Source organism: Oryx dammah, unplaced genomic scaffold, assembly GCF_014754425.2.
Source record: "Oryx dammah isolate SB20612 unplaced genomic scaffold, SCBI_Odam_1.1 HiC_scaffold_14, whole genome shotgun sequence".
Lineage (NCBI taxonomy): Eukaryota > Metazoa > Chordata > Mammalia > Artiodactyla > Bovidae > Oryx > Oryx dammah.
Genome location: NW_024070198.1, coordinates 27903482 through 27917995, shown reverse-complemented (window position 1 = coordinate 27917995; position 14514 = coordinate 27903482).

Genomic DNA, 14514 nt, shown 5'->3' with positions numbered 1-14514 from the left:
GTCCATGCAATTGCAGAAGAGTCAGACACCACTGAGGACTAAACAACAACAAAAATAAGACAGTAGCTAGTAGCTAAATATGCCAGGCTGGTACTTGAAATAAGACTAGTCCAAGTTGAAATGTTTTTTAAGAATAAATACTAACTGAATTCTGTAACTTAGCATAAAACCTAGGATATGAAGTATTTCCATTTCAATGTTCATTATTTGTTGAACTAATATTTTAGATAATTGAATTACAATGCATTATTAAGATGACTTGTTTCTTTTTATTTCATTTACCTCAAAAGTAGCCACATATCTTAATGCATATACTAGAAAATTTTAAATTACACATGTATAATACATGTGTGATTTGTGTATTTCCATTGCATAGTCCTGTATGGACCTTCTATAATTGCATGAGATATAAAATCAAAAGTCACTACAAGGGATGCAAGCATGGTTCAACATCTGCAAAATCAATTTATGTGATTGACAAAATAGAGGATAAAAATCACATGATAATCTCAAAAGATACAGAAAAGACATTTGACAAAAGTCAGCATTCACTTATGACAAAATCTTTCAACAAATAGGTATGAAGGAAAGTGAAATCGCTCAATCGTGTCTGACTCTTTGCGACCTCATAGACTGTAGCCTACCAGGCTCCTCCCTCCATGGGATTCTCCAGGCAAGAGTACTGGAGTGGGTTGCCATTTCCTTCTCCAGGGGATCTTCCCGACCCAGGGATCAAACCCAGGTCTCCCGCATTCCAGGCAAATGCTTTAACCTCTAAACCAAGGCCATATAGAACAAGCCTGCAGTAATAATGGTGAAAAGCTTAAAACTTTTTCTCTAAAATCAGGAAGAAGACAAGGATGCTCATTCTTGCAATTTTTATCCAACATATTATTGGAAGTCCTAACTAGAGCAATTGGGCAATGGGGGGGAAAGCAGCTAAATTGAACGCATGTACACCTGTGGTGGATTCGTGTCAATCTATGCCAAAACCAATACAGAATTGTAAAGTAAAAATTAAAAATAAATAAATTAATTAAAAAAATTGAAAAGGAAGAAATAAAACTGTCATTATTTACAGAGCAACATGATATCATATACAGAAAACCCTACAGATGCCACCCGAGAATTTAGAGTAAATCAATCACCAAGGCTGCAGAATACCAAATCAACATACAGAAATCTGTTGCATTTCTACAGACTAATACTAAACTATCAGGAAAAAAATTAAGAAAACAATTCCATTTACAATTGCATCAAAAATAATACAATACTTTGGGATAAATGTAAGCAATGAGGCAAAACCAGTATACTGAAAACTACAAAAAGAAAAAAAAAATGAATGACACAGAAATAAATGGAAATATTTTCTGTATATCCATACCAGCCAAAGCATTCAACATAATCCTATCAAAATTCCAGTGGTGTTTTCACAGACAATTCCAAAATTCATATGAAATCACCAAAGAGTCTGAATAGCTAAGGCGATCTGAGAAAGAACAAAGATGGAGGGATCATGGCCCCTGATTTCAGACTATATTATAAAGTTACAGAAACAAAATAGTATGGTAGTTGAATAAAAAGATACAGATCAATGGAACGGAATAGAAAGCCCAAAAATAACCTCACAAATATGGTCAATTAATTCACACAAAGGAATCAGTAATATACAAGGAGGAAAGGATAATGCAAATCAAAAGAACAGTGAGATATAATCCCACACCTGTAAGAATGGCTATCATCAAAAGGACAAACACAGGTATCAGCAAGGATGTGGAAAATAGGGAAATGCTATGCTCTGTTGGTGAGAATGTGAATTGGTACATCTATTAAAAATAGAACTACTGTAACTTTCAGCAATTCTACCTCTGGGTATTTAACTGAGAAAAACAAAAACACTTTCTCAAAAAGATATATGTACCCCATGCTCATTTCACCATTATTTAAGATAGTCAAGATATGGATACAAACTAAATGCCCATAAACAAATAAAATGATTTTTAAAATATGGCATATATATATACCCAAACACACAATGGCATATTATTCAGCCATAAAAGGAATGAAATCTTGCCATATGAAACAACAGAGATGGACCTCAAGTCTTTATGTTAAGTGAAAAAAGTCAGAGAAAAACAAATACCGTATGATCTCTTATATGTGTGGAGTCTAAAAAGAAAAAGAAAAATCCAACTTCAAAGATAGAACAGACTGGGGTGGGGATGGGCAAAATGTGTTAAAAAAAAATCAAAGGAACAAGCTTCCAGTTATAAATCAGTCACCAGATATAATGTTCAGCATGATGATCATATATAGTTATTATAATAAGACTGTGCTGCATATTTGAAAGTTACTAAGAGATAAGTCTTAAAGTTATCACAAGAAAAATAAATTTTGTAACCATGTATGGTGATGGACATTTACTAGACTTATGGTGATCATCTCATAGTATACTTCTCATTGCTGTTCAGTTGCTCAGTCATGTCCAGCTCTTTGCGACCGTATGGACTGCAGTGCACCAGGCTTTCTTGTCCTTCACTATATCCTGGAGTTTGCTCAGACTCAAGTCCTTTGAGTCAATGTTGCCATCCAACCATCTCATCCTCTGTCGCCCCCTTGTCCTCCTGCCCTTTCGCAGCATCAGGGTCTTTTCCAGTGAGTCACCTCTTCACATCAGATGGCCAAAGTACTGGAGTTTCAGCAACAGTCCTTCCAATGAATATTCAGGGTTGATTTCCTTTAGGATTGACTGGTTTGATCTCCCTGTTGTCAAGAGACTCTCAAGAGTTTCCTTCAGCACCACATTTCAAAAGCATGTGTTATATCTTTTTACAGTATGAATAGGCAAAACAATATGTCACTCACAGTACATATAAATAGCAAGTCATTACAGTGTACACATGAAACTGAAGTGTTTTATGTCAATTATATCTTGATAAAAAGAAATAAAAATTATAAACAAAGAGAAAGTGTTTTCCTATGGCCAAAAGGAAGGACACAATTTGGGAATGTATGGTCATTTTTTTTTTTTTTAAGTTGAAGTTTGTCCTACATTTTCATGGAGAGTGTTGACACAGTGCACATTTGTCAAAGTATATTCTGCTACAGAGTCAGCAATTTTGGGCTTGAATCATTAGCTGCTTCCTCTGTCAAACAAGAGTATGAGAAAAAAGAAAAAAGGATATACATGGATTATGTCAGGCTAGTGTAGGATGAGGCAAGGGCAAACTAGAAGAAAAGATCTAGACAGAGCCAAGGACACTGGCAGGAAGATTCTGGCAGGTGTCCTGGTTGCTAATAAAATTCTGAATTTACGGATATCAGCCAGAAATTGAGACTGATGGGAGCATCATATCTAATAAGCAACAGTCCAAAGGGCAGAGAGTACTGTAGCTTTTACTGCTCAGGATATACAAAACATGAACACTCATTCTTGAGCAGAGACCCATTACTTTAGGTCCATTTCATTTTCCCTGTACCAAGTGAGTAATTTTTATATATAAAACTCAGATCATACCATGCAAATAAGCTGGTACTTTGATTTTTTTCAGTGAATATTATACCCTGAACATTTTCATATGACATTAAATTGCCTTTGAACTGCTATTGGAATGAGCTCTACAATAGTTTATATAATTATTTATTATTATTACTGGGCATTTGTATTTTTTCTAACATTTACTACTGCAGAAAATATTACTGTGACTAACAATTGTGAACCTCCATCGCCTTTTGTAAAAGATTAACAAGTACCACTTTTTGTGGTACTACTTTTTATACAGTAAATAAGACAGTTCATGTTGCAGAGGGCATAGCATATAGTAGAAATTTCATGAAGTTAAATTTTTTCTCCTTCCTTATAGGAAGGAGAGAGCTAGAGGGATGTTAAGGAAGCTTTTAATTGACCCTAACTCTGGATAACAACAGCGTATTTGAGGTGGTCTCTGAAGAATCAGCAACCTCTCCTAGTGACTGGCCATAAGGTTTCAAGGATTTCTGCATGGCCATATACATCTTTTCTCTCTACAAATAACTTGGGTTCTTCTATTTCTCTTTTTAAAAAAAAAAATTACAGTGCACTGATTAAGAGTATAAATGCCAAAGTCATGCTCCTTGGGCTCAAATTTCAATTCCACCATTTAGTAACTATAGGATAGCAGTCACATCTGAAGGAGAATAAGGGCTAACAAGTGCTCAATCAATGTTTCCCAAAAGATAAATAAGTATAATATTATCCGTTCAGGTGCTCAGTTGTGTCCAACTCTTTGTGACCCCATGGACTGTAGTACACCAGGCTTCCCTGTCCATCACCAACCCCTGGAGCTTGCTCAAACTCATGTCCATTGAGTCAGTGATGCCATCCAACCATCTCATCCTCTACCTTTCCTGTTTCTTCCTGCCTTCAATATTTCCCATCATCAGGGTCTTTTCCAAAGAGTTAGTTCTTCACATCAGGTGGCCAAAGTATTGCAGTTTCAGCTTTAGCATCAGTCCTTCCAATAAATATTCAATTTATAATATTATACAGGGGATTAAGCCTAAGTTTTATGAGCTAGACTATGGCCTAGCTCATTAACTTGCCATCTCTAGCATGGATTTTTGCAACAATCCCTCATGAGCCTAGGATGATTTGTGGGATTAAATAAGACATTCAGTCTTAGCATAGGCTTTACATACAGTGCTCATTATCAGCTAGTAAAGAAGGTGATAATATTATAATATGGAAAACACACTCATTTATACTAACAGATGATTGCAGAGTGAATAATACATCTAAGGCAGTGAACAGTTACTATAGGAAGAATGGAACGGAGTCTCTGCTATTCAGACACAAACAGTATATTTGGGGAAAAGGTTTAGGGATTCTTTAGGAAAAGAAATTCCTAAGAATTAAATTGATTATTTCAAACTAAGCAGATCTTTGCTACAGTCCTGACACTGAGTCACACTTTAAGAGATTTCATTATGACAATCAAAAGTGACTTCAAATTAATTTAAACCCAATTTGTAGTCTCCTTGTAAATATAAACATGAGTTATTGAAACCACTCAGAAAACTTATTTTTTTTAATAGCTCTCATACTTAAGTTTGCATACTTATTGTGGAATATCCTCAATGTATTCTCTTTTCCTTTATTTCAGTTAATTCTGGGGTAAAATATCTCTTTTTAACTTAGCACCAATGAGGAGGCTCATATGTTTTCTCCTTACCTCCTTCAATCTTTAGCACAGCTGTTTGTCATTCACATCAACTTAGGCTCCTGACTTTTTTTCTTAACTCCCAAATACTGCACTATTAAAAAAAAAAAAATCCAGGATCTGACATAGGAATCATGAATTGCTCTGTTGAAGAAGAAATCAGAGAGGGGAGCTTAGTCACTCAGTCAAGTCTGATTTGCTGCAACCCCATGGACTGTCGCCCACCAGGCTCCTCTGTCCATAGCGCTTCTCCAGGCAAGAATACTTGACTGGGTTGCCATGACCTCCTCCAGGGGAGCTTCCCAACCTATGGATCAAACTCAGGTCTCCCACATCGCACATGTATTCCTTACTGTCTGAGTCACCAGAGAAGCTCATATAAAGGGGAGAAAGGATTTCAAACAATTATAAATTATAAGTGAAAATATAAAAAAGTGATATATATCATAATAGTTACAAAAAAATTCCTACATGCTGAGACTGTGTGCAGGTAGTCAGTATTCTCTGAGTGTGGAGCATGGGTGGAAAAGGCACGAGAGTGAGGTTAATCATTCACCCCACTCAAATAAAAAAAGCAAAATGTATCTCTGTCATATATCAGCATCTCTGTTTCAGTATGAACCTCTCTGTGATACTGTTTGTCCACGTCAGTGTGTCCCAAAAGTTATACCTATACATGTGTTTCCTTGTGGGTGTACATGTATCTCTATTGTCTGAATCTCTTGTAAGACATGTGTGTGTGTGTGTGTGTGTGTGTATCTCAGTGTGGCTATATCTCTGGGCTATACCTGATGCTTATTTGACAATGAAAAGAATCAAGAAACTTCAATAGGGCCCAATGACACTTCTAAATTACTCTAGATTATCATCAAGCTCTCTGGAAAAGGCAAACCAGTGGCTCTTAATCTTGGCTGGAAAAAAAAAAATCACCTGGGAGCTTTAAAAAATTACTATATCTAAGATATTACACTTAAATATTTTGAAATACTAGGAAATGTTAGGAAGGGCCCTGGACATCATCATTGCTTAAAAAGCTTCCTGGGTCATTCTAACATTCATCTGGAATTCACTGCCAAGGCAGTTAAAAAGCCAGACGTCTGCTGTTTTCACTGGAAAACATGAAACTTGACTCATTTCTGTGGGGCTTTAATTTCAGAGGATAACTTACAGTAATTAATTTATCTGGTTTAACAAGAGGTTTGACTCTCTTCCTGCTCAAGAGGAAGATGATCCATCAAAGGAGCCCATAAATCAGCAGCCTTCTGATTAACTCAAGGAAACAAAGGAGAAAGTCCCCTCCCAGCCAACCTTCCTTCATTTCAGCTGACACATGTCTCCCTTTCATTTATAGGATGTCTAATTTAAGAAACTATAGCCCTGCTTTAAAGTCCATATAAATGCTTTACATCTACTGTTTGACAAACAGTACATATGTGTATAATAAAATAAATACTTTATAAAATTCAAATGTGTTTTGTAGCATTCTTTGCAGAGAAACAAAAAGAGGAAGATAGGAAACAAGACAAAACTGCTAACCTTGCAGAGTTAAAATCCAAGAGAACAGAAGGAAATCTCAGATACTTAAAGTGTGGGATTCAAGGCTCCAGTCCATAACACAGCTTTGTGAACATTAGTGAACTGCTTTGCCTTTTTCGAGTTTCAGCTTCTGCCAGCCTAACAAGAAGAGTGTTGCTTGCAGTGAGCCTCCTGCTGTGCTGCTAGATGGCCAGATCAGCAGGTCAGGCTATCTGGGTGCCCATGAGACACTGCTTCAGTCCCAAAATCTGGCTCATACTTTGAAAGAACTCTAAGAAGTCTGGGTACTTAGATTCTGTCACATTTATTAGGTATTAAAAACAGTAGGTTTTAAAAATGCTTCTTGGTATTAAGCTCCTTCCATGTCCCTGATACATGTCTATCAAGTACTGATATAATTGAATAAATGTGTTGATGTTCAATGACAAGTTGGACTAAGAAGGCAACTTGGATAATAGATATGTCACAACAGATAAGAAGCCAAAGAGCCAAGGAGAAAGCTTTTTTTCTAAATCTGTCAGCAAGGGAAGATTCCTTGGAACAAAGCAGTTTGGGAAAATCACTAAGAGATTAGGGGTAGCAAACACAGATCTGTGATAATTAGCATCACTTGCTGATATTTAACCCACCAGGGAAGAAAATAAAAATAAAATAAACCCAAACGTAATACTATTATTCTTTCAGGTATTCCCATTCAGTGATTAATATAATTACATTACGTTCTTTATTTCTCAGAATCTCAAGCCCTGCATGTTCCTGGTTCATCTTATCACTAGAAAAATCTAAGAACTTTGGAAGGTGGAATAAGGCAGCGGTCATTTACACTGTAAGAAGGTCAATATAGGTCAGGACCTGTTGCAGGTTATATACAGTTTTGCAGATGTTCTGGTTCATCTTGTTGCTGTAGGTAACAGTCATACTAGTTGGTCCAGATATATGGAATCCCTTGCTTTACTATTTCTAAACCCTGGGCTAGGTCCTAGGGTGGGTATATAGCAAGAACTTCAGCTTCTTTTGAATATCAACTGTGGCAGTAAATTTGGAGGCTTGAAAATGGAGAGGCTAACACATGTTCCAGTGAGAGAGAGAGATTCAATTTCCTGCTCTTTCCTCACATGATCCAGTTGAATCTTTACTTCATTTCAAACATATCTGTCAATCCAAACAACTTGTCCTATATCTTTCATAGGACATAACTAGAGTTAGAAGGAACAGACAAATTGAGACCATTTTACCAGCTTCCAAAATTCTATGTGACCAAATTGTTACAGTAACACATTGTATTATATCATCCCTGATGGTTCCCTTTCTCTGAACTTTGGAGTTGATACTGAAAATAGTTTCAGAGGTAAAGGACTTTAAGGACAGCTTCTCAGAATTAATTATGGATGATATGAAAGTTATTCCCTGATATGATTAAATTTAGAGGCTTTAACTTAATCTGCTCTTGGTAGTAAATGAAATAGCATTGGTCTATGACATGCAGTGGCCAAGAAACTAATTAAATGATCATCTATTAATGATTGTAATCAAATACCTATAGAAGCAGATGCTGTCATAAAACATTTTAGTGAAAATAAAGAGTAATTATGGTTGATTTGTTACTTTCAATTCACTGGAAATCTCAGAATAACATTATGAACTCAGGGCTTTAAATTTCCAAGTCAAGAGCAGTTTTAGAGACTCAGAAGTTTCTGTGATTGCCCCCAAATAAAACTTATCATCTATAGCTACAGGATTGAGAGTTCTGAAAACCAAATTCAAAGTCTAATCATGCAGATGGCTAAATGACAACATGTTGAATTTCCAAATTTGTGATGTTTTTTATGTCAAAGTTAAGGTGTCCACTGAGGAGGAAGGGGACCCTGGAATTTAGGATGGGGGTACTTGGGAAAAGTCTGATGAAGCAGGTGCATTTGACTTTTAAATTCAAAGCAGAGCTTCCTCTTCTGAGCACAATACTATTACTATTGCCTAGCAAATTTAAAAACTCTTCTATGAAGTAGGTATAGTACAAGGAAATTATTATTCAATGCATTATCACCCCATACACATCACCCCTATTGCTTTAAGACCTATAACAAGACCTGTCGTGGCAGACTGTGAGGGTGAGGTTCAAAGTATGACCTCTGAGAAGCTGCAATATATATCAAATGAACTGCATTACTTAGAAAATTTATATGTAAAATGCCCAGGAAATGTGTGTGAAAATAAATTCTAAAGATGTTGGATTAGGAAAAGGATAAACCTGGGCTCATAAAACCAATATTTAGATTTAATATGTTGCTCAAATGCTTTGAGGAATGTTTCTAATAGCTTTCTTCAATAGTTGAATGAAATTTCACCTCTATAATGGCCTATATTAAAGAAATTTGAAATGTCATACCCATTTCAGTATACTACACAGAAAGTTATTTAAAAGCTTATCAAGAAGCTTTGTGTTAAGCTCAGAGTTGTAAAGACCCTGAAGTAAGCATTCCTATTCTTTTAATGAGAAAAGTTATAAAAATGGAAGAACAAATTCTTATTTATCTCATCAGATAACTGAGGTTTTAGGGTAAATTATCTTTCTAAAATCTGGAAAGACAGATACATCTAGGGAGACAGAGGACCCAAGAGTTGCCTGTCTGGATTCTGGACACATTTAGGTACATACAAATAAAAAATACTGGTAAATGGTTACTGCCCAAGTGTGTGCTAGTGTAAGAAGAAAGTACTGGGAGCTGCAGTCAAGGGAGGTCTCCAGACTTTCACAAGCTTTATTCCCAAAACTCCACCAGCCTCTCACAGTGAGAAATGGGCAAATCTGAAGACAGCCTTTCCCATGACTGTAGCTGGGTAAAAACAGGAAAAGAAAAACCATTGTGAAATCTGACTGGAACTTTCTACGAACACCATACTTTATCTCAGTAAGGAAATCTGCAGAGGACAATAGTGAAATCCCATCCCACCTAAAGTAATGGAATGTGGCTGTGCACTGCCCAGCCCCAGTTCAGCTTCCCTGTTTTACATAAGAAAAAAATGATATAAAAGTAATCATCTACTGGGGAGAAAGGTTTAGAACCCAGACAGGATACTGGAGACATACTGCAGATAAAAAGGGATTAAGAAGCATGGGGGTGGGGGTGAGGGGAGAGTTATTTTCCTGGAGAATAAATAGAAACACAGTGAATGCCACATCTTTTATACAGAGACTTGATATTCGCTCAAAATAACTGAGAATTATTCAGAAGATTAGAAAACTCTCCCCACTTCTCCTTACTCTATCTAATCAGGTTAGTAAGCCTGCTGTAAAAATAATAGTGGATTACAGCTGGGAGAGATTACAGCTGGGAGAGTGGATTATAGCTGGGAGACACAGCCTCCTCAAGAAAAAGCACAAAGAGAAGCTCCAAAGCCAAGAGGAGAAACAGAATAAGGTCACTAAAGAAATTTCAAGCTTTTGGCACCCATAAATACACAAATATAATACACAGACCAACTTTTGGCCCAGGTAGAAAATTCTCACACTAAATGCCAGTTTGCTTCAGCATCTATTTCTCTATAAAACTACAAGGCAAGTTGAAAGGCAAGTTAAAAGGCAAGGAGAAAAAGAAAGCCATAAGTAGAAAAGCATTAATCAGAACCAGAATCAGATATCAAAGTAGAATTTTTTAAATAAATATGATTAGTACGTTAGAGGCTCTAACGTAAAATGTAAACAACATGCAAGGTTATATGAGTAACATGAACAGAGAGATGGCAAATATAACAAAGAATCACAGGAAATATGGGAAATCAGTGACATAGTAACAGAAATGGAGAATATCATGCCAGGGTTCATCAGCAGTTTCCAAGTAATAATGGCTAAACATTTTCTAAAATTAGTGATGGGCAGTAAACCCAAGAAGCTCAGAAAATGCTAATAAGATGAACACAAAGACAAAGTAAATTAAAAACAAAAAACAAAACACTAGCCACATAGCATACAAATTACAGGAAAAAAAAACAAAACAAAACCTTGAAGGTAGCCATGTGGATAAATCATTATATAGAAACATCAAGTTCTTTGGTTAGAAGAAAATTGATCAATGTGAGAATCTTAAAGAACATTCAGAAAAGAAAGAATGAAGTCAAATATAACCTTTAATGCTTCCTATTATTAATTCACATAAAAGACAAATATTTAAAGCAATAAATTAACAGCATATAGGTTGTTTAAAATATACATAAAACTGAAATGAATAACAATGTCACAAGGCAAAGGATGGAGGAGTTGAAAATATTCTGCTATATGGTATCTTCACTGCATATGAGACAACATAGTATTATTTGAAAGTGGTTTTAGATCAATTTTAAAAGTTTATTGTAAACATGAGAACAAGTACTAAAAAGTTTAACAAGAAGTATAAATGATCAGCCGATATAGCAGATAAAATTAATTTTCAAAGTTTATTTAACTATGACACACCCATTAGAATGCCTAACAATAAAATATCAATTGAGCAAGAGGATACAGAGCAATAATACCTCCTTTTCATTGCTAGTAAAAATTCAAAAGAATATAGCTGCTTTGGAAGAAAGAGAGCAGTTTCTTACAAAACTAAGGCTAATCTTATACATGTCAGCAATTGTACTCATAGATATTTACTTAACTGACTTCAAAAAGCTATGCCCATATGCAAATGTTTACAAGATCTTTATTCATAATTGCCAAAAATAGGCATCAACCAAATATCTGTCAGTAATCAAATGGACAAACAATGATACTTCCATATAATGGAATGTTAGTGGTTAAAGACTAACCCTTTATTAATAAAATTTATTATTAAATAAATAATTTATGAGGAATTAGCCCTGGGTGTTCATTGGAAGGACTGATGTTGAAGCTGAGACTCCAATACTTTGGCCACCTCATGCGAAGTGTTGACTTATTGGAAAAGACCCTAATGCTGGGAAGGATTAGGGGTAGGAGGAGAAGGGGATGACAGAGGATGAGATGGCTGGATGGCATCACCAACTCGATGAACATGGGAGTTGGTGATGAACAGGGAGGCCTGGTGTGCTGCGGTTCATGGGGTCACAAGGAGTTGGGCATGACTGTGACTGAACTGAACTGATTCTTCCCTTATGCAAAAGAATCCAGAAGGGAGGAAGAGACATTTAACTTTCACCCTACCCTCAAGGAGGTGGATCAAAACACTTTTCTCCCTACATGTGGGCTGTGCATACTGACTTCTTTCCGAAAATACAGTAAGAAAGTTGGAAGCAAAAAAAAGAGTATTACAGTAGAGAAACCTGATAACATTATGTTAGTTGGGTGATAAGAAAAACATTAACTGTGATAAGTCAGGTTAATTAGTATGTCTTCTTTAAATGATCTTACAAAAATGATACTTTGTCTGAAAGATCTTCCTCTACAAAACTCATCAGTTCAGTTCAGTTCAGGCGCTCAGTCGTGTTCAACTCTTTGCGACCCCATGAATCGCAGCACGCCAGGCCTCCCTGTCCATCATCACCTCCTGGAGTTCACTCAGATTCACGTCCATCAAGTCAGTGATGCCATCCAGCCATCTCATCCTCTATCGTCCCCTTCTCCTCCTGCCCCCAATCCCTCCCAGCATCAGGGTCTTTTCCAATGAGTCAACTCTTCTCATGAGGTGGCCAAAGTACTGGAGCTTCAGCTTTAGCATCAGTCCTCCCAAAGAAATCCCAGAGTTGATCTCCTTCAGAATGGACTGGTTGGATCTCCTTGCAGTCCCAGGGACTCTCAAGAGTCTTCTCCAACAACACAGTTCAAAAGCATCAATTCTTCGGCACTCAGCCTTCTTCACAGTCCAACTATCACATCCATACATGACCACTGGAAAAACCATAGCCTTGACTAGACGGACCTTAGTCGGCAAAGTAATATCTCTGCTTTTGAATATGCTATCTAGGTTGGTCATAACTTTCCTTCCAAGGAGTAAGCATCTTTTAATTTCATGGCAGCAGTTACCATCTGCAGTGATTTTGGAGCCCCCCAAAATAAAGTCTGACACTGTTTCCACTATTTCCCCATCTATTTCCCATGAAGTGATGGGACCAGATGCCATTATCCTCGTTTTCTGAATGTTGAGCTTTAGTCCAACTTTTTCACTCTCCTCTTTCACTTCCATCAAGAGGCTTTTTAGTTCCTCTTCACTTTCTGCCAGAAGGGTGGTGTCATCTGCATATCTGAGGTTATTGATATTTCTCCCGGCAATTGTGATTCCAGCTTGTGTTTCTTCCAGTCCAGTGTTTCTCATGATGTACTCTGCATAGAAGTTAAAGAAGCAGGGTGACAATGTACAGCCTTGATCTACTCCTTTTCCTCTTTGGAACCAGTCTGTTGTTCCATGTCCAGTTCTAACTGTTGCTTCCTGACATACAGATTTCTCAAGAAGAAGGTTAGGCGGTCTGGTATTCCCATCTCTTTCAGAATTTTCCACAGTTTATTGTGATCCACACAAAGGTTTTGGCATAGTCAATAAAGCAGAAATAGATGTTTTTGTGGAACTCTCTTGCTTTTTCCATGATCCAGCGGATGTTGGCAATTTGATCTCTGGTTCCTCTGCCTTTTCTAAAACCAGCTTGAACATCAGGAAGTTCATGGTTCATGTATTGCTGAAGCCTGGCTTGGAGAATTTTGAGCATTACTTTACTAGAATGTGAGATGAGTGAAATTGTGCAGTAGTTTGAGCATTCTTTGGCATTGCCTTTCTTTGGAATTGGAATGAAAACTGACCCTTTCCAGTCCTGTGGCCACTGCTGAGTTTTCCAAATTTGCTGGCATATTGAGTGCAGCACTTTCACAGCATCATCTTTCAGGATTTGAAACAGCTCAACTGGAATTCCATCACCTCCACTAGCTTTGTTCATAGCGATGCTTTCCAAGGCCCACTTGACTTCACATTCCAAGATGTCTGGCTCTAGATGAGTGATCACACCATCGTGATTATCCAGATCGTGGAGATCTTTTTTGTACAGTTCTTCTGTGTATTCTTGCCACCTCTTCTTAATATCTTCTGCTTCTGTTAGGTCTGTACCATTTCTGTCCTTTATCGAGCCTATCTTTGCATGAAATGTTCCCTTGGTATTTCTAATTTTCTTGAAGAGATCTCTTTCCCATTCTGTTGTTTTCCTCTATTTCTTTGTATTGATTGCTGAAGAAGGCTTTCTTATCTCTTCTTGCTATTCTTTGGAACTCTGCATTCACATGCTTATATCTTTCCTTTTCTCCTTTGCTTTTCACGTATCTTTTCACAGCTATTAGTAAGGCCTCCCCAGACAGCCATTTTGCTTTTTTGCATTTCTTTTCCATGGGGATGGTCTTGATCCCTGTCTCCTGTACAATGTCACGAACCTCATTCCATAGTTCATCAGGCACTCTATCTATCAGATCTAGGTCCTTAAATCTGTTTCTCACTTCCACTGTATAATCATAAGGGATTTGATTTAGGTCATACCTGAATGGTCTATTGGTTTTCCCTACTTTCTTCAATTTGAGTCTGAATTTGGTAATAAGGAGTTCATGATATGAGCCACAGTCAGCTCCCAGTCTTGTTTTTATTGACTGTATAGAGCTTCTCCATCTTTGCCTGCAAAGAATACAATCAATCTGATTTCAATGTTGACCATCTGGTGATGTCCATTTGTAGAATCTTCTCTTGTGTTGTTGGAAGAGGGTGTTTGCTATGACCAGTGCATTCTCTTGGCAAAACTCTATTAGTCTTTGCCCTGCTTCATTCCGCATTCCAAGGCCAAATTTGCCTGTTACTCC